The following is a 23,458-nucleotide window of genomic DNA, read 5'->3' as shown; positions in this document are numbered from 1 at the left end:
TATTAATAATAAAATCAGAGTTATATGAATTGTAAGGGTTTGGACATTAGAATAAAAGCTTATTCCATTGACTTAACATCAATCTGATAGGGGCTACACCAGAATAGAGATATAACGCAATACTATTAATATAAATCACTAAGAATTGTAATTGAGAGTTAGAACTCTCCCTTACTTCTCTTTATATTCTATGTCTCCATTTATAACATGCTAAACTAAATAACTAACTCTAATAATCAGGTATTAACAATCAGGTAAATTGATTGTTGAATTAAGCTCTCTTCTAAAATAGTTAGAAGTAAAAACTTTAACAATATTTATACAGTCCTAAACCCTATAAACATGAATACTGGAACACAGGCTATAAGAATAGATTGGTTCAAACCATATAATGAAAAAAACGTATGTAATCTGAAAAAGCTCACAATTAGAACGATGAATCAATATTTTATGATCTAATCCCAATAGCGACGATCGCAGATAAACACGAGAAAGCAAAGGTTTATTGTGAAGTAAAATAATAAATAAAAAGAAGAAGTGTGGAAGAGAATTGAAAGTGAATGATGGTAGGTACCTGTTTGGGGGAAGAATGAGAATCAAGAATGGTTTTTTGGAAATGACAGAAACGAAGAGTGAGAGAGATGGTCCTAACGCTATCAAAGCATATCTGATCCCTAATGCTACCTTCATTCTATTCTGTAATCGGAGGAATTCAGAAAGAGAGATATATAAACAACATGAACATCAGCACTACCGTCATTCTACCTCACTTGTGCAGAAGTTTAGCCTTTGAAGAGGGAAGGGAAACAAAACGTTTCGTTCCTGAGAATAGATTTAGGATTTAGGTTTTTTAATGGGAAAATAATATTAACGTATATGTAGTTTTTAAAATTGATAGTAGATGTAGAAAACCTCCACAGAACAAATAAAAACTTCCACTATATGTTAAGTTAATTGTGAGTCTGTCTTCTTTAATTTATTTATGGAGGTTTCAATAACCTCCACACAAAAATTTCCACAAAATACAAAATTTGGTGTAGTGAGCGAATCTTCGTCTCTCAGTCTTGAAATCTGAACGTGAAGCAATACTGACACTTAACCACCATTTGGCAGAAGCAATTTCATCTTACGCTTAACCATCTATTTGACAGAAGCAAACCAATCATAACAGATGAAAGAGAGAAATGAGATAGACCTTAATCTTCCTTATATGTTGCTTCAATGAGGAAAAAATTACTGTGTATTTAATGAGAGAGAAAGAGGGGTAAAGAAACTAGAGTAATAAAGAAATTAGAAATAATTGCGGGTAATAGATGAAAGAATGTGTAGATTCTTGTTGTCATTGATAAAAGATGAAAGAAGGTAATTGAAAGAAACAAATATTGTTGTGAACATGCCATTGAAAATGCCCTCATCCAAACCTGAAAATGCTGCCTCAATTCCTTCCTTTTTTTTAATAAGGAGACAAGGAACTTGAGACTAAGTTGTACGTTCTGGAAGTTATGCTTTTCATCCATTGCACAACTTGTTTAAACCGAAGCCCAGAAGACGATAAATTTGCTTCATGATACCTTTAGATGCAAGAAAGGCATGATACTTCTTGGCTAGATTCTTGATGATTCTTTGTTGAATTTTTGATGAATCTTGGAATTGAAGAATGATAAGTGGAAGCAATCAATCAAAGAGAAATAATTAGCTTTGATACCATGTTAAAACATGGATTTCCATACTTGAAAAGACAGAACTTAAGATAGGAACAAGAAGAGCAAAGATTCAAGCTTTATAGAAAAATAGAATTGACACTAGAGTATTGAAGAATACCTCATAATATTTTCATTATTGAATTGAATTGAATTCCAAAGTTACATTGAATCATTTATACAAAGGGAAGAAAACACTAACTACCCTAACCAAATTAACTAACCGACTAACAAAATCTCAACTATTTTAACAGACCTCGTGCAAATGTCTAGGTGTTCTGATCAATCTTCACTAGCCTACCAATAGCAAAGACAATAGGGAATAAGAAGCACTTATAATAAAATAATAAATTCAAGTGTGTGAGTCGAATCCAAACCAAGGTCTTAGATATTGTTGTTGTAGTAGAATCGAACTCATGAGACTTGTTGGTAATGGCTACAAAGTGACCAAAGATAATCCAATGACCACCCTGAAGGATTTCATGTCATCTGTAGTAAGTGTGGTTTTTATGGCCATGTCTCTAGGCTTTGCTCCTCGCCAGTGTCAAACTTATAGCCTTCAGGTGATGCTCCTCCATCTTCCAAGGGTGATACTCGTGTGGGTGTTTAGATGGACCCACATGGAAACACTGGACATGTGTCATGTTCTGGTGGTAAGGAGGCTGATTTTTTGGTTGGTGGTTCTCATGCTAAGCCATATGAAGTTCATGGGGGTTGATTGGTAGTTACACGTAGGAAGAAGAATACTAAAAATGGAAGAAACGACCAATTCAATTCCATTGATCATGCGGATAATCAAGGCAATAGGTTTAATGTACTCGATAGTATTTCCAAGGAAGCCTAAATTGATCATGAATTCAAGGAGAAAAATGTGCCTCAACGGTTACCTCGGGGAACCAGATTTAATGCAAATGATGAGAAAAAGAGGCAGCAACTTGACGGAGTTGCCAAAGCGTGTTCCCTTTTAAATGCTAGTTTCAATGTTGTTAAGGATTCTAATTATGGTTCCTTGAACCTGGACAACATGAAGCAAGGAATCCCGCATGGATTGGCTTTGCCAAGAAGATTGATTCTTCTAAAATTAATGCTTCCACAAATCATGAGGTGGAGGGCATTAATGTTCCACCAATATTAGTTCCACCTAGCAATAATTCCATGCAAGTTGTAGATTCTCCCATTCACATGGTTTCAAAATTTATCTAATAAATTTGCGGCTCATATTATGGACTTACCAGGTTTTTTATCTAGGCCCACTCACAGCTCAAGCCTCTCTATAGTTGCTGATATGACAGATGCATGCATGGCTCCTCCAATAGCCCATACGAAAATGAAGTCTCTCTCTCAAGAAGGTTTCTTCATGGATGATCTCTCTCCTATGGAGAAAGGTAAGGGGTTGCTTCAATATTAATAACAACATTGTGGATGAGGCCTTTTCTAGGGATGAGTTTAATAATTTCAACTAGTGTATGGATGAGGTTAATGTTGCTCATAAGCAGGAGGTTGTGGTTTATGAATATTGTGGTGATACTACTATGGTTGGTCCTTAAAGTTGGTTTGTCATTTGTCTCTTTTTAAACCATCATGATTGAGTTTCAAGATTTCAGTGTTTTGGCCTGGAATATTCATGGGGCCATTCATAGAAATGGTCGTTGTCATATTACAAATTTGATCAGAAAATTTTATTCGCCTCTTGTTGTTCTGGTTGAGAATCACTGCCAGTTTGAAGATGCTGGAGTTTTATGGAATGGTTTGGGTTATCAAGGGTGTGATACTGTGGAGGCTTCTGGTCATTCAGGTGGTATTTGGGTTATGTCCCGTATTGATAGTGCCTTCATCTGCACCTATATTGATAAATGCTCCCAAGCTATTTTGATCCTTGTTTATTGTGGGATGCATTCTTGGATTTGTTCTACTATGTATGCCAATCCTTCTTGGAGTGTGCTTGAGTTGTTGTGAGAGCATCTTGCAAATATTTGGAACTCGGTGGCCATTCCTTAATTGTTGTTGGGTGGCTTCAATGAAGTGCTTTTTCCATCTGAGGTTAGAGGTGGAAATTTCATTGCTTCAAGGGCCTAAAAGTTTACTTTGTTTCGTAGGGTCGAAGGTCGGTGCAACATTTCTAAGGGCTTCTATAGAGGTTTTCTTATTCTTCTTGGAGAACTACGTTCCCTGAAGCCTATGTGAAGAACCTCACTCAGCTTCATTCTAATCATTGTCCCATGTTATTGAGATGTGGGGGAGGTGGTGTTGATGTTTCAAATAGCTCATTCCAGTTCTAGGCGGCCTAGACGATTCATAAATATTTTCAGTCTGTCGTTTATGATGCTTGGTTTCATGATGTTGGGAACATTGTGGATAGACTTGCTAAAGTAAGGGAGAAGGCTCTAATATTTAACAAGAACATTTTTGGGAACATCTTCAGAAGGAAACGTCAAGTTGAGGCTATGATCAAGGGGGTTCAACTTAAACTTGACACTGTTGACGATAGAGATCTTTTGAGGCTTGAAGCCCAACTTCGACGGGAATATAATTCTATTTTGAGGCAAGAGGAGATGCTTTAGTTTCAAAAGTTGAGGGATCAATGGGTTAAGTTTGGAGGTAGGAACAACATATTCTTCCATACCAAACTATTGTGAGAAGGAAGAGAAACAAAATTCACGGCTTATTCCTTGACGATGGTGTGTAGCATACTAACCCTGGTCATTTGAAGGAGGTGACTCAATGCTATTTCATGGATTGGTTTTCTGACACTATTGATATTGATTTAGACTATTTTCCTGTTCAAACTCCTAGATTGTCTATCGAAGGTGTTGATGCTCTACCTATCCCGGTTACTATGGAGGAAGTAACTAATATGGTTATAAGCATTAAATTCTTCAAAGCTCCTTGTCCTCATGGTTTCCGACCTTATTTCATTAAGAAGTATTGGAATATTGTGGGGGTCAAGGTCTGGTCTTTGGTGCATGATGCGTTTAGACTCAGTTTTAATGATAGTCGACTTGTGGAGACGCTGATGGTGCTTATTCCTAAAGTTAATAACTCTACTATTTTGAAGGAGATGAGACCTATTAGTTTGTGCAATGTCATTTATAAGGTGATCATGAAGGTTCTGATTAATAGGTTGAGACCGTTTCTGGAGGATCGAGTCGGGCCGTTATAGAGTAGTTTTATTCTAGGGAGAGGTACATCTGATAACGTCATTCTAGCTCAGGAAGCTATGCATTTTATGAATAGGATTAAGTCAAAGAAGGGTGCTATGGCGTTTAAGATCGACCTAGAAAAAGACTTATAATAGAGTCAATTGGGATTTCTTGCAGCTAACCTTGACTGAGTTTGGTTTTCCTCTAGTTAGTGTGGATCTTATTATGTGGTGTGTGAGGCCTAGTAGCATGTCCATTTTCTAGAATAGTTCTAGATTGGGGAATTTTGTGCTAACTAGAGGTCTTCGTCAGGGTGATCTTATGTCTTTATACCTCTTTGTTCTACGCATGGAGAAGTTAGCCCTCTCTATTTAACAGAAGGATGATTCTGGCCAGTGGTTTCCCTTAAAGCTATCAAGGGTTGGGCCATCCATATCCCATTTTTTGTTCGCTGATGATGTTCTCCTCTTTTGTAAAGCTTTAAAGGCTCAAGTGAGTTTGATTACTAAAACTCTGGATGACTTCTTTAAATCATCTGGCTTCAAGGTGAATGTGGATAAGTCTTATTATATGTGTTCTAGGAATGTGCCCACTAGAAGATGGAATAACTTCATGAGTATTTGTTCTATGCAGGTTGTGTGCAACGTGGGTAGCTATTTGGATACCACTTGTTCAAGGAAGAGCGCCAATGTCCATGTTTAATCCAATTTTGGAGAAGGTTGAAAGGCGTATGGCTACGTGGAAGTCTAACCTCCTAAATAAGGCAGGTAGGCTTTGTCTTGTGAAGTATATTCTTAACTCTTTTCCTACTTACACTATGCAGACTATGTAGATTCCTCAGGTCGTGTGCAATGAGATTGATAGAATGACTTGTAATTTTCTTTGGGGTGGGGATGTTTGGTAGCACAGTCTTAACCTGGTTAAGTGGGATATTATTACTAAACCCAAGTGTCATGGTGATCTTTCTCTTTGTGATTCACGCTCAATGAATATTTCTCTCATTGGTAAGCTTTGTTGGAGCATATTATCTGATCAAAGTAAACTTTGTTGTAATTTTTTGAGGGGTAAGTATGTGGCTGACCTCTCGGTGTTTTTTAGTTAGAAGCCATGTGTTTCCTATACTTGGAGAAGCATTTGAAAGCTATCGCGGTGCTTAGAGAAGGCTTTTGTCTTCATATTGGTAGTGGTACTCAGTCTTTCTAGTATGACAATTGGTTTGAGTTTGGTAGAATCTGTAACATGGTGGATTATGTTCATATTTTTTATACTCTTCTCTATGTTGGTGATCTATGTAGAGGTGATTCCTGGGTCTTTGATAGTTTGTCAACTCTTCTTTGTCATGAGGTTCAACAATTGATCTATAATTGGATTGTACCTAAGTTGTCTACATCTGAGGTTGGGTGGTTTTGGCAACACCATGCTTCTAGTAGCTTCATGACTAATTATAGTTACATTTGGCTCAAATCTAGTGATAGTGATGATCTCCATAGCTTGGAATGGAAGTGGGTGTGGAGGTTAGCGGACCTAGAAAAAGTGAGATTTATGTGTTGGTTTGCGATTCATGATTCTCTTCCCACTAATGAGCTTTGTTTCAAGCGAAATTTAACATCGACTTCAGTCTTCTCTCGATGTAATGGATTTGTGGAAGACCTTTTTCATACTTATAGACACTGCACTAACTATGCCCTTCTTTGGCATCGTCTTGCCTTTTCCCATCCTAATTTCAACTTTTAATAGCTGGACGAGGGACAATTCTAAACCCCAAAATGGTAGATTATTCCTTGTAGGTATTTGGTGGGCTTGGATATGGACGAATAATATTATTCTAGGTTCTCAAGCATGGGATATCACCTATGTTGCTTCTCGTGTTCATCAGGAGTTTAGAGAATGGATCATTCGTTCTCAAAATCGGGTAGTGTGGATGATTATATGCCATCCAATAGTATGGGTGGCGGGGATGCTATCCGTAATCATGAAGGAATATGCCTTCTTGGTTTCTCTTCTAGATTTGGAGTTGGTTCTGCTATTGAGATTGAGTTCTTTGCGATGGAACAAGGGTAGCTTTTTGGCATGAGACAAGGGTTTTTGATCTATTATGCTCGAATGTGATTGTTTGGAGGCTGTGCAAATCATTGATGAGAGTCTTGTGGTTAGATACCAGAGAATTACTGAAGTGGTGAGTCATATTCGCAAGTTGCTTGCTCGTAGCTAGGTTGTTCAGATTAGCTTTATCCATAGAGAGACTAACTCCTTGGCAGACTTTATGGCGAAGACAATCACTCTTTCGGGCTTGGGACTCAAGATTTGGTTGTCAACTCCTGCTGGTATGTCTGATTTCTTAGTGTTGGATCTTTCTGCTTAGTTTTCGTTGGTATTTTTTTGATGTACCCAAAAAAAGAAATAATTTCTTTTGGCATGTGACTATCATCCCAATACGAATCGTTTGACTTGTAGTTTATCTAAGGATATAGTATCAATGTCAGGGTCCAATGTATCAGAGAAACCCTCAAGCTCCAAACTTTGTGAGAAACCCAAATTGCAATCATTATGAATCGAAATGGGGAAGAATAAAAAGAGAGTTTCTTTGATGGTGTGGTGTTACTACTGCGATCGTGAATTTGATGATGAGAAGATATTTGTTCAGCATCAGAAATCGAAGCATTTCAAGTGCCATGTCCGCCATAAGAAGCTCTCCACCGCTGGTGGCATGGTCATCCATGTCCTCTAGGTTAACAAGGAATCTGTCACCAAGTATAATAACCAAACCATAATTCTCCTTAATTTAACTTGGTATATTTTTTTGGTTGGTCTTGATTATTTGGTACTATATTGCATTTTAGGGTTAATTGTAATCATTTTGGTCCTTATTGTTGTTGGTGGTTACTGTGTAGCTTATTACCAATTGTTTTGGAAAAAAATAGAGTTGGTGATTGTTTCTAGGAGTTGTTCTCATGTTATTGTTTTTGATATTAACATATCCTAATATGGTAGAGCTCTCCTTAATTTGATTTTATTTGTGGTTTATCATGCTACAATTTAGGGTTTATCATAGTCAATTTGTTGGATATTATTGGTGGTTACTCTGTAGCAGTATCCTAATCCTTTTGGATATGTTTCTTTTGATAACTACTAGCAAGATACCTGTAACACATATTACATATACATTTATATGGTTAAGAAATATATGTTACTCGCGCATTCGTATTGTTAAGAACATATGTGACCTGTACATTCGCATGACTAAAAACACACATGTTACTTGTACATTCACATTACTAAGAAAACACATGTTACTCATGCATTCGCATAGTTAAAACACACATGTTACTTATACATTCATATTATTAAGAATACACGTCTTACCTGTGTATTTGCATATTCAATCACATAAGAAAAATAAATGACAATTTTTAATTTGAGTTTTCTAATGGAAATAACAAAGTGAAAGTCTGAAACATGATACCATATTATTTTTATTAAAATAAATATTTTAAAATTTATAGAAAATGAAATGATTTTACAATTTTAAATACGATTTTTTTAATGCAAAAATGGAAATCAAATCATTATACTAAATGAGTTTTTTTATTAAAAATATTTTTAAAATTTATAAAAAACTTCAATTTGGAATTTGATTTTTCAATTATAATAGAGAAAAATTAAAATTCAAAGAATCTGAAATATTAAAATTCAATTGGAAAAGTGTTACAAAACTTTGATGAGGTGTAAAAATGTAATTATTCTTAGATGAATAGTAAACGTTAAATAATATACATAGATTAGTGTAAAGAAATAGTTTGGATGTGAAAAATGATTTCAATCTCATCTAATGATCAATGTCTATTACATTTTAACATAACAAAACATAGGTATTGTAAACACTCAATTTTGGTGGGGTAGCGACATAGACCAATCGTTAATTAGTATTAAATTATTAACATATAAAATATATAAAAAGTAAGGGTAGTGTGGGAATGTACATAGTAATAACATGTGACATGAATGAGTTTTTTTTTTTAATTTTTTAATAACTTAGAACATTTTAAGATGAGAAAATGTGAGGAGAATATGACATGTGACATGAAGGGAAAACATGTGAGGAAGATGTAACATGTGGCATGAATGAGTTTTTTTTATTATATTATTAATAGATGTCCATACCGAGTAAATTATCTATTTGGTCTAGGAGGTTTTTCAAAAACATATTTAGTCTCTAACTAACAACGGTGTCCGAAATTTGGTCCAATTAGTCAAAATTTTCCTTGGAAAGTGGCAATGTTTTGCTTAGGATTTTTTAAAAGTATAAATGGTCATTTTCGTCCTAACTCACTAATGCTATGGATTATGTTTAGTGGTGGTTGTCATAGTTAGGGTTAGGGGATAATTTGTTTTTCTTTTAACGCCAAGAACAAAATTGAACAACGATTTCAATTTCAAGAACCAAATTGATGTCGTATTCAGTATGGCCAGGTCTGTCCTCATGTCATTGTTTTTGTTATTAATATATCTTAATAATATCCTAATATGCATGTAGTTTGGTGAATGTTTTTGTCATTGGTTATTTTCAATGCATATTTTATACTTAATCACAAATTAACTAATGTTTGTATGAGTCTAGTGACTGTGCTCTTCGGAATCTGGATATTGCTAAAATAATTGTGATGTTTTTGTAAGTTTTTGTCATTCTGCTAAAAAAATAGTGATGTTTCTGTAATTTATTGCCAGTCTATCTATTATTGTTGATTGTTCATATTTTGTATATTGTATTATTATTTTTTGTCAGGGTGCCCAATGCAAAACTTGACAGAGAATCCACAGGAATGCACGGGATTCCGCCACATGTCTTGGCTGCTCATTATGAAGAGGAATGTAATATTTTGCCTGATGGCTACTTTCTTGAGGATAAGAAATATATTCTTTTATTGATGGTTAATATTTGATATAACATGTTAAATGCATAAATCCTAAATCACCATGCTTTGCCATTTTCCCATGTCAACGAATTCAACTTTCAGAAACAATAACAACTTTTTTATGTTTAATCACATCCAAAATGTTTTTGTATAAAAATATTGGTAGTGATGTTGAAAAGGTTGAGTTTTTTCACAATCTTGTATTTAATGCAGATGACGAGGTTCCATCAAAGGCAGCTAAGGTGGAAATCCAATCAACCCGACTTGTAGGTGGTGAAATGGTCCCATTTCCTTTAGGTGGGTTGACAAAAAACTCATACCCGTAATTACAATCTGTACAAGTATGGGTAACAAATAGATTCCCACAAATTTTATAAATGGATTTTTTAAAACACTCATAGTACATATTGACAGACACAAGTATTTTTCTATTTGTGCTTGCATGTATCAGTAATTTATACTTATATAATTATCATACTACTGTTAAATAAAATATATACTGTCATACCCTAAACTAATTACCCTGTTTCACTATTCCTTTCATCCTTTGAATCCCTTCCCTAAAATCCCTAATCTTCTTCGTCCTCCCTTCTTTGCCACTCTCCCAACAACCTCCTTTCCCTTACCGTATTCCTCCGTCTTCAGTAAAATCCAAAATTCCTCCTTCCCTAATCACTTACACACACAGTATCTAGTCTCCTTCATTATGAGGCGACAACAGCCATACAACAAGGTGTATTTCTCTCTCTTAGTCACTACATTGTTATGTGTTTGCTCTCATTTATACTATATTCTTTGTTCTATTCATTCAATCTTCACTTATGTGTTATTTGATCATTCTTTCGTTCAATTTATTTTCTTCAATATGACATATGTGTGTTTTAATTTATTTTCTTCTATAATTATTCTAATAACCATGTTCAATACTTGGGTTTCTTCCAAAACTGACATTAATAACTATTTTCATTGGATATGCATAAATCAGCCTTTAGTTCCACATAATGAGATTTCTCTGTTTTATTAATTCTGGCATTAATAACTCTGGCATTAATAACTATTTTCATTGGATGGAATAAAGTGTTTTGTACGATCTTGTTTTCTATGTTTCCACTTTTTTTAGTGGGAATGTAGTGTCCAGCTTTTTAACCAGTATGTTTTGTTATGTTCTACATATAGAATATGTCAAACTTAGCACAATACACATGTTTTATTCCATTAGTATTCTAACAAATGCTACCTTAGTACATTACAAATTAGCTATTTTGCTATGATGACTGCAATGCTCGATGGTTATTTCTTGATGGTGTTTCATCCTATCTCGTTAGTCCTAAACACTTTTTATACATATAATAGGATTCACTTAATTGCTTATATTAATTTACAAAGACACATTTGTATGCAGTTATTAGTATGCACATTTGTTAGGACTTCTTAATGCTTCTAATTATCCACTAAATTGTAACTTCCATGTTGTAATTTTGAAGTATGTCTACCGAGCAAGCCTCCATTGGAGAAGATCAAGTTCCTAATTCCTCTAATGTGGGTGAATCAAACTCAGTTCCAACGAATGTAGATGTTCCTCCAATTCAAGATGAAACTCATTATTCAAGTCCAAATTGTTAGGAATGTTTGAAATATCTATTACATGAACTCCCACATTGCCTAGCATTAGAATATAGTAGAATATCAATGTTATATATTGGACTCAGGTCCCTTGTTATAATGTGCACCAGATATAAATACCAAATAAAAACACCATACAGACACTTGGGTCCATGAGTGTGCTAGGGTTTGTAATCCTTATTCTCTAATAATATCTAGGTAGCCACTCAACACTCTTGGGGACATATGCACAATTGGTCGAACCTCATTACCAAATTCTCTTGTTTCTTCTCTTCTATTTATTCAATAACTTTATTTGATTGCTTGTGGCCAACGCTGCGCAATGATCACTTCTGCTGCACCAACAATTGGTATCAGAGCCAATTGGTAGCTTCACCCAGGCAGAAGATAATGGCTAAAGAGAGTGAAGGCGTGATGGCTAGACAAGGTGCGTCAAAGGTACTATGCAATGATAAAGTAGATGAGTTGAAGGTGAAGTAAACATGGTGGAACTGTAGTGTGGGCGATATATATGTTGATCTAGAGTCTCGGGAGTGCATGTACTGGATTAGGATCAAGATGGAGATAAGGACTCATGTGATGAGTTAGGTTATGAGACAGGTGCTCACAATATCTCTCTATATGTTGAGCGAATGATCTTATTTGAGATGAGAAGTGAAATATCATAATCGTGTGTCTAGGACATCATATTGAAGAATATTAATTATTAGCAGATCCACAAAAGCACAGAGGCACTAACTGATTTTGATTTAGGGTGTATCATGGGCATTTGCTTTGATGCAAGTTGTAACACGAGCATCGGTAGAGATGCAGGGTGTGACATGGGCATTGGCTTGGATGCAATGATTTGACACAGACATTAGTTAGCATTAATGCAAGGTGTATGTTGTGGGAATACTCCTCATGGCGGAGTTTGATAGTTCTTTTTAACTATGATTGTCGGACAAGACAATGGTGGTAGCGATTGACGCTTTCCAAGGAAGCTCAATGGTTCAGTTTCATTGAGTACTGAAGAGGATGATTGTTGGTGAATTTTGTGTAGAGGTTCCAATATATCGAAACACTTCCTATCAATAGGTGGCTAGGCGACAAGTTCCATTTGATGGTCGTACAGGAAGCTGCACTACAAGTTTGAAGAGCTAGTCTCTTGGTAACATCGTCAAGGATACTCAGAAGGTCTATGTTGTAGGGGAGAATTTAAAGAGAATTATACATTGAACAAGGTGGAGTCATATATTCACTAAGGTGGAGATTCTTATGTAAATTTCCTAAGGAGCGAGATATTCGTCTATTTCAATCAAGATGGAGATTGTTGGGGATGTTTGAAATATGTTATTATATAAAGTCACACATTACCTAACATTAAAATATAGTAGAATATCAATGTTATATATTGGATTCATGTCCATTGTTATAATGTGGACCAAATATAAACACCAAATAGAAACACCCTATGGACACTTGGGCCCATGGGTGTGCTAGGATTTGTAATCCTTATTCTCTAATAACATCTTCATAGTTGCTCAGCGCTCTCAGGGACGTAAGCACAATTGATCGAACATCGATACCAAATTCTCTTGTTTCTTATCTTATATTTATTCTATGCCTTTATTTGATTGCTTTGGCCAACATTGTGAAACGATCGCTTCCGCTGCATTGTGATAGTTAGAGTGATATCTTCTTAGCAAAGAATTAGGTGCCAAATTCGAGGTGCGAAAGTTTAATGGAAGTGATAATTTCAGATTATGGCAAAGGAGGGTTAAGGATGTGTTGGCTCAACAAGTGGTATCAGAGTCGATGGTTCGGTTGGTAAGTGTGTGGTACCCACACTTAAGGGGGAGATTGTTGGGTTTATTCAAGTGTGAAGTCTCACATTGGATATGCTGGGAGGATTGAAAGAGTTTATAAGTAGGAAAGGCCCATGAAACTAATGCCTTAAATTTCTGGTTCAAGACGTGATGTCTCACTTGTGGCTCTCCACTCTTCCCATACTCTGGTAATAATGGAACTCCCCGGTGGTTGGAGACTCCCCGGTCGCAGTCTGGTCCAACATAAATGACGATGAAGTAGTTTGACCACAATAAAGATCATTGATTTGGAATAATTTTTTTGAGGCATATGGTTGATGGAAAGTGGAAACCAGCTTGCAATTATTGTGGCAAACGATTATTGGGAGATCTAAGTCAAGGAAAAAAAACACTTGCGCAATCATTTTAAAACTTGTAAGTGTCGATCAACTTCAGATATAAATCAAACACTTCTCAAAACTAGAAACAAAAGGTAATGAATCAGTGTTAGTTGGTTCTTATGCATTCAACCAAGAGGCAGTAAGACATGCACTTACGAAGATGATAATTTTTCATGAGTACCCATTGTTGTTGGTTGGCAACATTTTATTTAAGAAATGTTTTGGTGCATTTAACCTTAATTAAAGGGATTTCTCGCAATAGATTGAAGGGTGATATTGTAAGGATGTATAAAGAAGAGAAAATGAATACCATGACTTTGATTTCACAAAATCAAAGTCGGTTTGCAATTACAACTGAAATGTAGACCATTAGTAACCAAAATAAAGGCTCAGAATGCTAGATATCATAATTAACAATGATCATTCAACATCGCTTTCTTGAACGATGATGTTAAAAACGAGGCAGAAGAACATCAACAACGCACATTAAAGCAAGTGCTATCAATATGAGTAGGTGGATACAACTTTAATAGCGCAATCTTGAAAAAAGTGTTGTTGAACATCAATGATGTTAGCGTTGGCTTGAATAAGTTTTGTTTAACAACATAAATTATAGGAAACGTTGTTAATGTATATCAATTCAACAATGCATGCTTAAATAAGCGTTGTTGAAGATGACATAGTAATATCGCTTTCTTAAATGTGCATTGTTGCTTGTATATGACATTTTACATATCAGAAAAGTTAATGTTGGAGTGCTTTATGCATCTCTTCGTTTCTATGCAAATTCTTTGTTTTCCTAGAAAAATTAATTGGTTGTACATCTACCAAGGATGGTGATAACGATTCTCTTTCCATTTGAATTTATAAATGTTGTGGTTCACTCCATTGTCTCCTTTTATAATTTTAGTCATGGCACTCAAGGAGGAGAAGATTGGAGGAAGAAAACACAAAGAAATCGAAAAGAGTGCAATACAAGGCACAAAGAAAAAAGAAAGTTTTGTAAGAAAAAAGTAGAAAAAATAACATTCCTAAAAAAGAATGTGTATGTCAATTTTGCAATATCTTCAATCTCTATGTTTAAGTTCTATGTTTAATCTCTATCTCTAATATTTTGTTTTTGTTTTTTCAACAATTCTTAACTACTATAGGGGACGTTGACCCAAACTATGTGAATAGCTTAATTCTATTATGCACTCAGGGGATGATTTCTTCGACTGATTTGGAGCATTTTGAAGAAGTTACTTTGTTAATTTCTTTTTATTTTATTTTATCATGAACAATTTACTTTGGCAGTATTTTGGCAACGATTAATGTATTTTGGAAACAACAAACTTTGGCACTTTGAATGAAAAATGAACACTTTTTTAGATGTTAATTTCTATTTTGTTGTTATTTATTTGAATGGTTGTATTTTGGTAGTTCCGTATTAATAAATTCAATAAACAAATTAACAATACTTAATGTTTAATATTTTTGGGATATTTCGGCAAAATTGTATTTTGTGGCAACATTCAACAACCAAAAGTAACATTGCATTTTGGAAACTATGTTAATTGACATATTAAAAAACATATACTGCAAACTTCATGTTAAAACAATTTATTTTCATGTTGTACTTTGGTAACTTCATGTTAGCTAGCAGTTGTTAATTTATTTTCATGTTGTAGTTTGACTCATGATATAATATGTTAATTTAACAGTGCAACTTCAAGAAATCGCTGTTAATTTAAATCCATTAACAATATAAATTTAAGAACACGCTGTTAATTTGGATGTTGAATTATGCGTTGGCTTGAATGAGTTCGGTTTAACCACACATAGTTAAGATATCGCTGTCAATTAGAATTTATTCAACAACATATAGTTAAGATAGTGTTGTTAATTAGAATGTATTCAACAACGTATAATCAATGAACATTGTTCATGTGTTTATGAATATGAGTTGTCAAAAGCTAGATTCACCCTGAATAGTTAACAGCACTCTCTCAGGCAATCGTTGTGGAAGATGTAACATCAATAGCGCATATCTTAATATGTGATATTGAAGATGTCAAAATAACATCACATCCTTTAACATACATTGTTGAAGAGGTCCTATAACAACGCTTTGTTCAGAAAGTGTTCTTGAATGGTTACAAAATTTTAAATATCGGAAAGATGATTCAGTTCCTTTTACGCTCTCAAACTTAATCAAACAGAAACCTCATACTTTCAGAAACCTCAAAAAACTTTATCAATAACTTCCCAAAGTTATGATCATGGTTCTCACAATGGTGACGAAGCTACACCGACTCCACAAGACAAGCAAATCGTTGTTCAAAAATGAACTCCCTATGGAATGGCTTCCATGAAGAATGTCATTCGGGCAAGAAGTAAGGAAGTGAAGATAGAAGTTCAATTAAACTCAAAAGGCCAACCATTAAACTCGAAGGGTGGATGCACATTGGTTAGCTACATTGGGGTTGTGGTCAGGAAAAATGCGCCGATAATATTTAGCAAATGGACTGATGTTAGGTTGAATTCCGTGAAAGAGCGTATCTAGAATGAAATAACAATAAGTTTATATTTCAGTGTGTGTTTTTGTGTTTTCATGCAATGTATATGTGTTTTCATGCAATGTATATGTGTTTACATGCAATGTATATGTGTTTTCATGCAATGTATATGTATTTTTGTGTATTCATGCAATGTATGTGATTTTATGCAATTTATATGTGTTTAGGCAGTAAGGTTGTAGTTAGGCAGTGTGTGTGTTTTTGTGTTTTCATGCAATGTACGTATATGTGTTTGCATACAATGTACATATATATGCATGTGTTTGTATGCAATATAATGTATATGTGTTTTCATGCAATGTATGTGCTTTCATGCAATTTATATGTACATAAGGATTATAAGGATTATATAATGTATATATGTTTTAATTTCAGTAAACTTTTGATGTTGGTGAGGAGCATAAGGATTATATCCTTAAATCTATCGGCAAGGCTCTCCGAAATTTAGAACTGATGCTGGAAAATGTATCAGAGATACTGATGACAATGTCAACCTAAAACCTCTAAAGAAATACGCAAATGTCATTGAAGATGATGATTGGAAGACTTTTCTCACCACACACATAAAAGACGAGTCTTTCTGGGTAAAATCATCTTCTTTGTATTGACTTTATTCTTATATATGCTTTCGTGTATACATATATATAATTGTTGATAATAATTTTCTTTGTTTTTGCAGAATGTAAGTCATGAAAGCCGCATGAGGGCATATAAGCCTTTGTATCCATATCTAGCTTCTTGAGTGGGGTATAGAGGAATCAAAGAAAAAATTGTAAGTATTGTTAATTTGTAAGTACGTTATTGGTTATGTTTTGTATGCATATATCTAATTACATTATTATTGGTTATGTTTTGGTAGCTGGACAACAAAAGCGATACACCTTTGACTCCACATGGAGTAGAACTCAATGTTCTATGGTGGATGCCTGTAAGAATAAGGATGGTGTTATTGATAATGAGCAAGTTCAAAAAGTGACAAAACGTGTTTTAAGTGGTCATTTTTAATTATACTTAATTTCCATACTTTATTTGTTAAAATGTGATTAATTAACATTATGTTTTTTCTTGATTTGTCAGGTTGGCATAAAATAAAAGGAGGCACAGTCGGATAGCGTATTATACTTTATGTTTTTAGTATGTTTGTTGTGCTTAACATGTCCTAACCATGTACATATTTTTTGTTAGACAACATTGGCTTTCGATTGTCATTAATCGGGTCGAGGAAGAAATATATTATTTTGACTCATTGGCACATGGTGATCCGAACAAGTACACCGATATGAGAGAAATGTTTTCTAAGTAAGTGGACTACTCATTTAAAAATTTAGTTACACTTTCACTTTCTTAGTTGTTTAATAATTAAGTACATTTTCTATTGTTTATGGCGATGAAAATTTATAGAGGTTGTATTAGTTCTAGAAAATCACAACAAAAAGCCAAATGGACTCATTTAAAGGTATTGACACAAATCATCTCAAACTATTATGTGTAGTGTATTCATATTTCAATTAAGGTTATACTTACATGTTTACTTGATTTTAATTGTAGACCCATTGCCAAACAAATGAGGTAGATTGCGGCTATTACATGTCGAAATTCATAAAGAAGATCATTCAGCAGTGGCCAACTAATGAAATCAAGTTTTTTGGCAAATCATATACAGATGACTAAGTCAAATAGATTAGTGAAGATTGGTCACAGTATGTACTTAGTTTTGTTTAGGGAAGTAATGTATAGTAGATTTTTGCACATATTGTAGCTTATGGAATTCAATTAATGTTCAATGTAATGTATATGTTTTGGTGTATGTAATATATGTTTCTGTAACAGTAGAGTCTAATTAATATTCAATATATAAATTCAATTGAAATTCAGTAGTGTTCATATAGTTGTGATTTGGTGTTTTTGTATGCATTCAGGTTGTTGTTCTGTTATGTTTCTAGCTATTCAATATGCATTGAGGTTATTTTTTTTTTGTATTCTTAACTGCGTAGAATTAGAAATTATGATCTTCAACAATATTTTTTTGATAATGCACTGTTGCATAGCTATACAAAACAAGGCTTTTTTTAACTATGTGCAGTTGTTTATGTTAAATTCAACCGGACATTCTTGAAGAAGTGTTGTTGAATACTTACATATGATATTATTTTGTTTTATCTATACAACAACATATTTTGGAAGAAGCGTTGTCGATATGATCAACAATTAAGCACATGCAAAAGATATACTATCAGGTTTTATTTAATTGTCATTATTTCCTTTATAATTAATTCTTAGATTATTTGAATGTTATTTATTGTCATTATTAATTGTTCTATATATTTAATTAATTGTCATTAATCGAATGTCATAATGTCATTATTAAATTGAATTTCATTAAAAAAATTAATTATTATATATTCCACAACGTTTCCTTCAAGTTGCACTATGTAAGATATTATCATAGTGCTTTTTGTAGGTGGCGTTGTTGATTATGTCTAATTTATAATGCTATCTTCATTAAGCGCTCTTGAAGATATTATCAAACCCTAAAAATTAAAATGTTCTCGCATTCTCACACATTCAGCAATCCCAACACTCATTTACTCAGCAGCGAAACTTATTTACTCTCAAAATCGACCTCGGAAATCATTCAACCTTATCATCATTCAACACTGAAAAACAACCTCAAAAATCATTCACTTATTCAACATGAAAATCATTCAACACCGATTTCGAAAATCATTTATTCGTTCAACCTCAAAAATCATTTACTCGTTCAACCTCAAAATCATTATTCACTCATTCAACACCAAATTGAAAGTGAGTTTTTCTTATAAATATTTTTCTTTTTAATTACATTTTATTTTGCTTGTATTGAGTTATAAATATTTTCCTTATAAATGAGTAGAATTGATTTCACTCATTTAGCTTGTATTGAGTTAGCGTTTCTGACCTCGTTCACTTTATTATATTATGAGTTAGGGTCCCCCCCAGTTTTAATTACATAATAATGTATTTGCTTTGCTTGGTGAGCTTAACTCCAAGCTTTAGGGATTTGTGCTCATTATATTTTTTTGTTAATTCTTTTATAAAAGTTCTAAGATCACTCACTAGAACATGACAACCAAAAGTTACAGCCATTTCTGAAAAGAAAAGTTTATCAAAAATGTTCTTGGCTGCTTTATTTGGTAAATTGCAGGAACATAAATTGGAACTTAGTCAACTTGACCAACATGAGGAGCAAGAGAAGAAGAATAAAAATATCTCTCTCAAAGCAAAGGCAGGTAGATATGACTCATCAGGAGATGAATCAGAAAAGGAAGAGATGGAAGATGAGTCTTTTTGTAAAGAAGTTCATCAAGTTCCTTAAAAGGAACAAAGGCGCTAAAACTAGACATATGAATAAATTCACCAAGAATAATGATGCCTCCACTTTAAAGCAAAACTTCACATGTTTTGAATGTGGTAAGCCTGGCATATGAAGATGGACTGTCCAAATCTGAAAAAGAATGTCTTCAAAGGCAAGAATTAAATGAGAATTGTAGGAAAAGCCTACGTAGCTTAGGAAGACAATGATACAAGTTCTGCCTCTAAACTAGAAAATGAAGAACAAGGATATCTCTCACTAATGGCATCTCAGCATTCTGATGATGAAGAGGTAAATGAAACTAACCTATTTTCTTCTTCTGAATTGCAACTTGCATTTAATGATTTATATGATGAATATGTCAAACTCACTAAGTTGTTTTTAAAACAAAAAACTGAGTTGGAAGTATTCAGAAATAAACCATCATCTTCTTCATGTCAAAACTACATTACTCTTGAAAAGAAAGTTTCAACATTAAGTCTTGAACTTAATAAATTAAATAAGAGTAGCAAACATTTGGACAAAATTATTAAAGATCAGAGACGTTCTACAGATCGAAGAGGTCTTGACTATTCGAACACCCAAGTTTCTAAGAAACAAAATGTCTCAACAAAAATAAATTTTCATAAACAAAATATCCATGCTTTTAATTATAATAACAATAAACCTAGGATACATAAATTTCATCTCATATGCACTTATTGTAAGAACTAAGGGCATACACCAAACACTTGCATGGTTAGAAAACATGGTGTGCCCTTAGGTTACTATAGATGGGTTGAGAAAGGTACTAACCATGTAGGACCCAAAGAAAATTGGGTAACTAATACTACTTAAACTGTTTTGTAGGAAAATTTGAGAGCCGCCTGCAATCTATAGGACTTGGACAGCGACTGCTCAAAGCACATGACGGGTGACAAAAATAAGTTCTTTGTCCTTACTCTAAGGGACACAGGCTATGTCACATATGGTGATAACAACAAAGGAAAAATACTTGGAGTTGGTAGAATCGGTAAGCCACCTTCAGCAACTATAGAAGGAGTAATGTATGTCGAAGAACTCAAGCACAACTTGTTGAGTATAAGTCAACTATGCGACAAAAGATTTCATGCGGCATTCTACCCTGATAAATGCGTCATCAAAAGTAAGGATTATAATAACTCTAAACTAATTGGTAAGAGAATAAATAATATATATATATGTATATATATGATTGACATAGATTCTTCTTTACCAATAAAATGTTTAGTTGCTAATAATAATCATGATGCTTGGCTTTGGCATAGGAGAATTGCTCATATTCATAAGGATCATATGAATCAACTGATTAAGAAAGATTTAGTTGTTGGTTTACCCAAAATGAAGTTTGTTAAAGACAAACTATATAGTGCTTGTCAAATGAGTAAACAAACAAAAACCTCTTTCAACCCTAAGCATATGGTTTCTTCCGATAAATCATTGTAGTTACTACACATGGACTTATTTGGCCCTTCAAAGACCAAAAGTTATGGTGGTAACTACTATGCTCTTTTTATAGTAGATGATTATTCAAGATATACTTGGACTCTATTCTTTGTTCATAATAATGAGGTATTCAACGCCTTTAGCAAATATGTTAAAAGAGTTCAAAATCAAAAATCTCTAATAATCGTTGCTATAAGAAGTGATCATGAGGGAGAATTATAAAACACCTCTATTAAATATTTCTGTGATGATGTGGGTATCAATCACAATTTTTCTGCTCCTAGAACACCACAACAAAATGGTGTTGTAGAGAGAAAGAATCGGTCCTTGGAAGAACTTTCTCGTACAATGTTGAATGAAACTAATCTCCCGAAATATTTTTGGGTTGATGCAGTTAGTACAATATGTTATGTTTCAAACAGATTAGACCAATTCTCAAGAAAACCCCCTATGAACTCTTTATAGGTAGAAAACCAAACATTTCTCATTTGCATGTATTTGGTTGTAAATGTTTTGTTTTAAATAATAGTAAAGACAACTTAGGCAAGTTTGATATAAAAGCTGATGAATGACCCTTCCTAGGCTACTCTCTTACGAGTAAACCTTATAGAATTTTTAATAAAAGAACTCTAGCCATGGAAGAATCTATTCAAGTGTCTTTTGATGAAACCAATCCTATAATAAAGTATGGGTTAACTCTTGATGAAGAAGACTTGCCAAGTTCCCCTTTAAAAGAAGATTCTTTTACCAATACAACAACCAATACTAAGCATTTGAAAATAGATGATACTCTATCTTCTAAGAATATTCATTCTGATTTACCAAAAGAATGGAGAACTCATCGTGGTCGTCCTATTGAAAACATCATTGGCAACATAAGTAAGGGTGTCACTCCCCGTTTAAAGCTAAATGATGTTTGTTTAAACATAGCATTCGTTTCTCAAATAGAACCTTCCAAGATTGATGATGCAATCGAGGATGAACACTGGAATCTTGCTATGTAGGAAGAGTTGAACCATTTTGAGAGAAATGAAGTTTGGGAACTTGTTCCTATACAAAAAAATAGGCATGTTATAGGAACTCGTTGGGTATTCCGTAATAAATCAGATGAAAATGGAATTATTGTTAGAAATAAAGCTAGACTAGTAGCACAAGCATACAATCAGAAAGAAGGAATAGATTTTGATGAAACATTCTCTCCTATTGCTAGACTTGAAGCTATTCAGTTGTTACTTACATATGCTTGCTTTTTAAATTTTCAGTTATATCAAATGGATGTAAAGAGTGTATTTCCTAATGTTAGGTATTAGTGACAGAATATACCTAGAAGGGGAGGTTGAATAGGTGTCGCGGTTCCCACTTACCGCTATTTGCACCAACACCCGGTTTTGGAAATTTACCTAGTTAATCGATTAATGATATGACATAATTGATTAAGTCGCACAGAAATTAGAGTTGTTGACTGGCTCAATTACACATCCAATTACAGATTATATAGAATTGATTTAGCAGATATATTTGAACATAAATTTTCTTTATTTGGCAGTGATGTTATATTCAAAATATCAGCTTCAATAGGCAATTAAAATATACTAAAAATAGTAAAAAGATAAGGGAAAGAAACAGTCTGCAACAAGGTTTTTATACTGGTTCGTTTTGTGGTCTACTGCAAAACTACATCCAGTCCTCCCCTCTGATCCGAGAGATTTTTTCTTCACTAAAATTTAAACCAATGTGCCTTACAAACACACTTCCAATTACAAGACCTTGAATGCTCCTTTCTCGAGTTCCTAGAACCAATACCTTGGTTTGACCTTACCCAATCGCCTAGGAAAACCTTTCCTATGATCCAGACCCGGCCAAGAGTATGCTCTAAACTGAAGACCTCCAAGTCTTGGTGAAGACTCTCTGATCTCTTTGGTGGTACGACACCAAGAGACGACTTCCCTTGTTACACAAACAATACAAAGAACAAAGTAATCTGAAGCACTAAAATAGCTTAAATATAACAAGAAACAACAAGCTATAAACCTATACAAATCTCACAATTACTATGAATATGTATAAGATGAAAATCATGAAGTACATGTAATTTTTTACCCTTAATAGATCTCTAAACAGTAGTGAAAGAATCATGGAAGAACAAGATAGGATGAACAACACATTTGATAATATGCAATGGATGCCATGTTAATCTTGAGCATAATACTATCTCACTCTAATCTCACATGAAATTCCCTCTGCCTATATGACATACATGAACCTGAAAATATGCAACCTAGCAATTCTAATATGAATGTATGAATGTATCAAATCGTATTTGAAATATGTTAACAAAACAGTTTATATAGAAAACTTGGTTTTCACCCAGTTAATCAATTATGTTGCATGTTAATCGATTAATGGGTTGTTAAAGAGTAACTGAAATCCGTTTTTCAGTTATCTGTTGAAACTGTTTTCACGTTAATCGATTAAAGCTTTACTTAATCGATTAAATGTCGTATTTTCAGTTAAGATGTT

The 23,458-nt window shown here is 33.9% G+C and overlaps 1 long non-coding RNA gene across 1 annotated transcript; it reads left to right on the top strand.

Moving 5' to 3' along the window:
• Positions 78-13,667, top strand: LOC109343552. The gene is made up of 3 exons (XR_002107230.1): positions 78-698; positions 12,516-12,518; positions 13,657-13,667. It is a non-coding gene; the product is annotated as an uncharacterized LOC109343552 (long non-coding RNA).

The sequence above is a fragment of the Lupinus angustifolius genome, chromosome LG03 (genome assembly GCF_001865875.1).
Source record: "Lupinus angustifolius cultivar Tanjil chromosome LG03, LupAngTanjil_v1.0, whole genome shotgun sequence".
In the NCBI taxonomy this organism is placed as follows: domain Eukaryota; kingdom Viridiplantae; phylum Streptophyta; class Magnoliopsida; order Fabales; family Fabaceae; genus Lupinus; species Lupinus angustifolius.
This window is presented reverse-complemented; position numbering and strand designations above follow the sequence as displayed.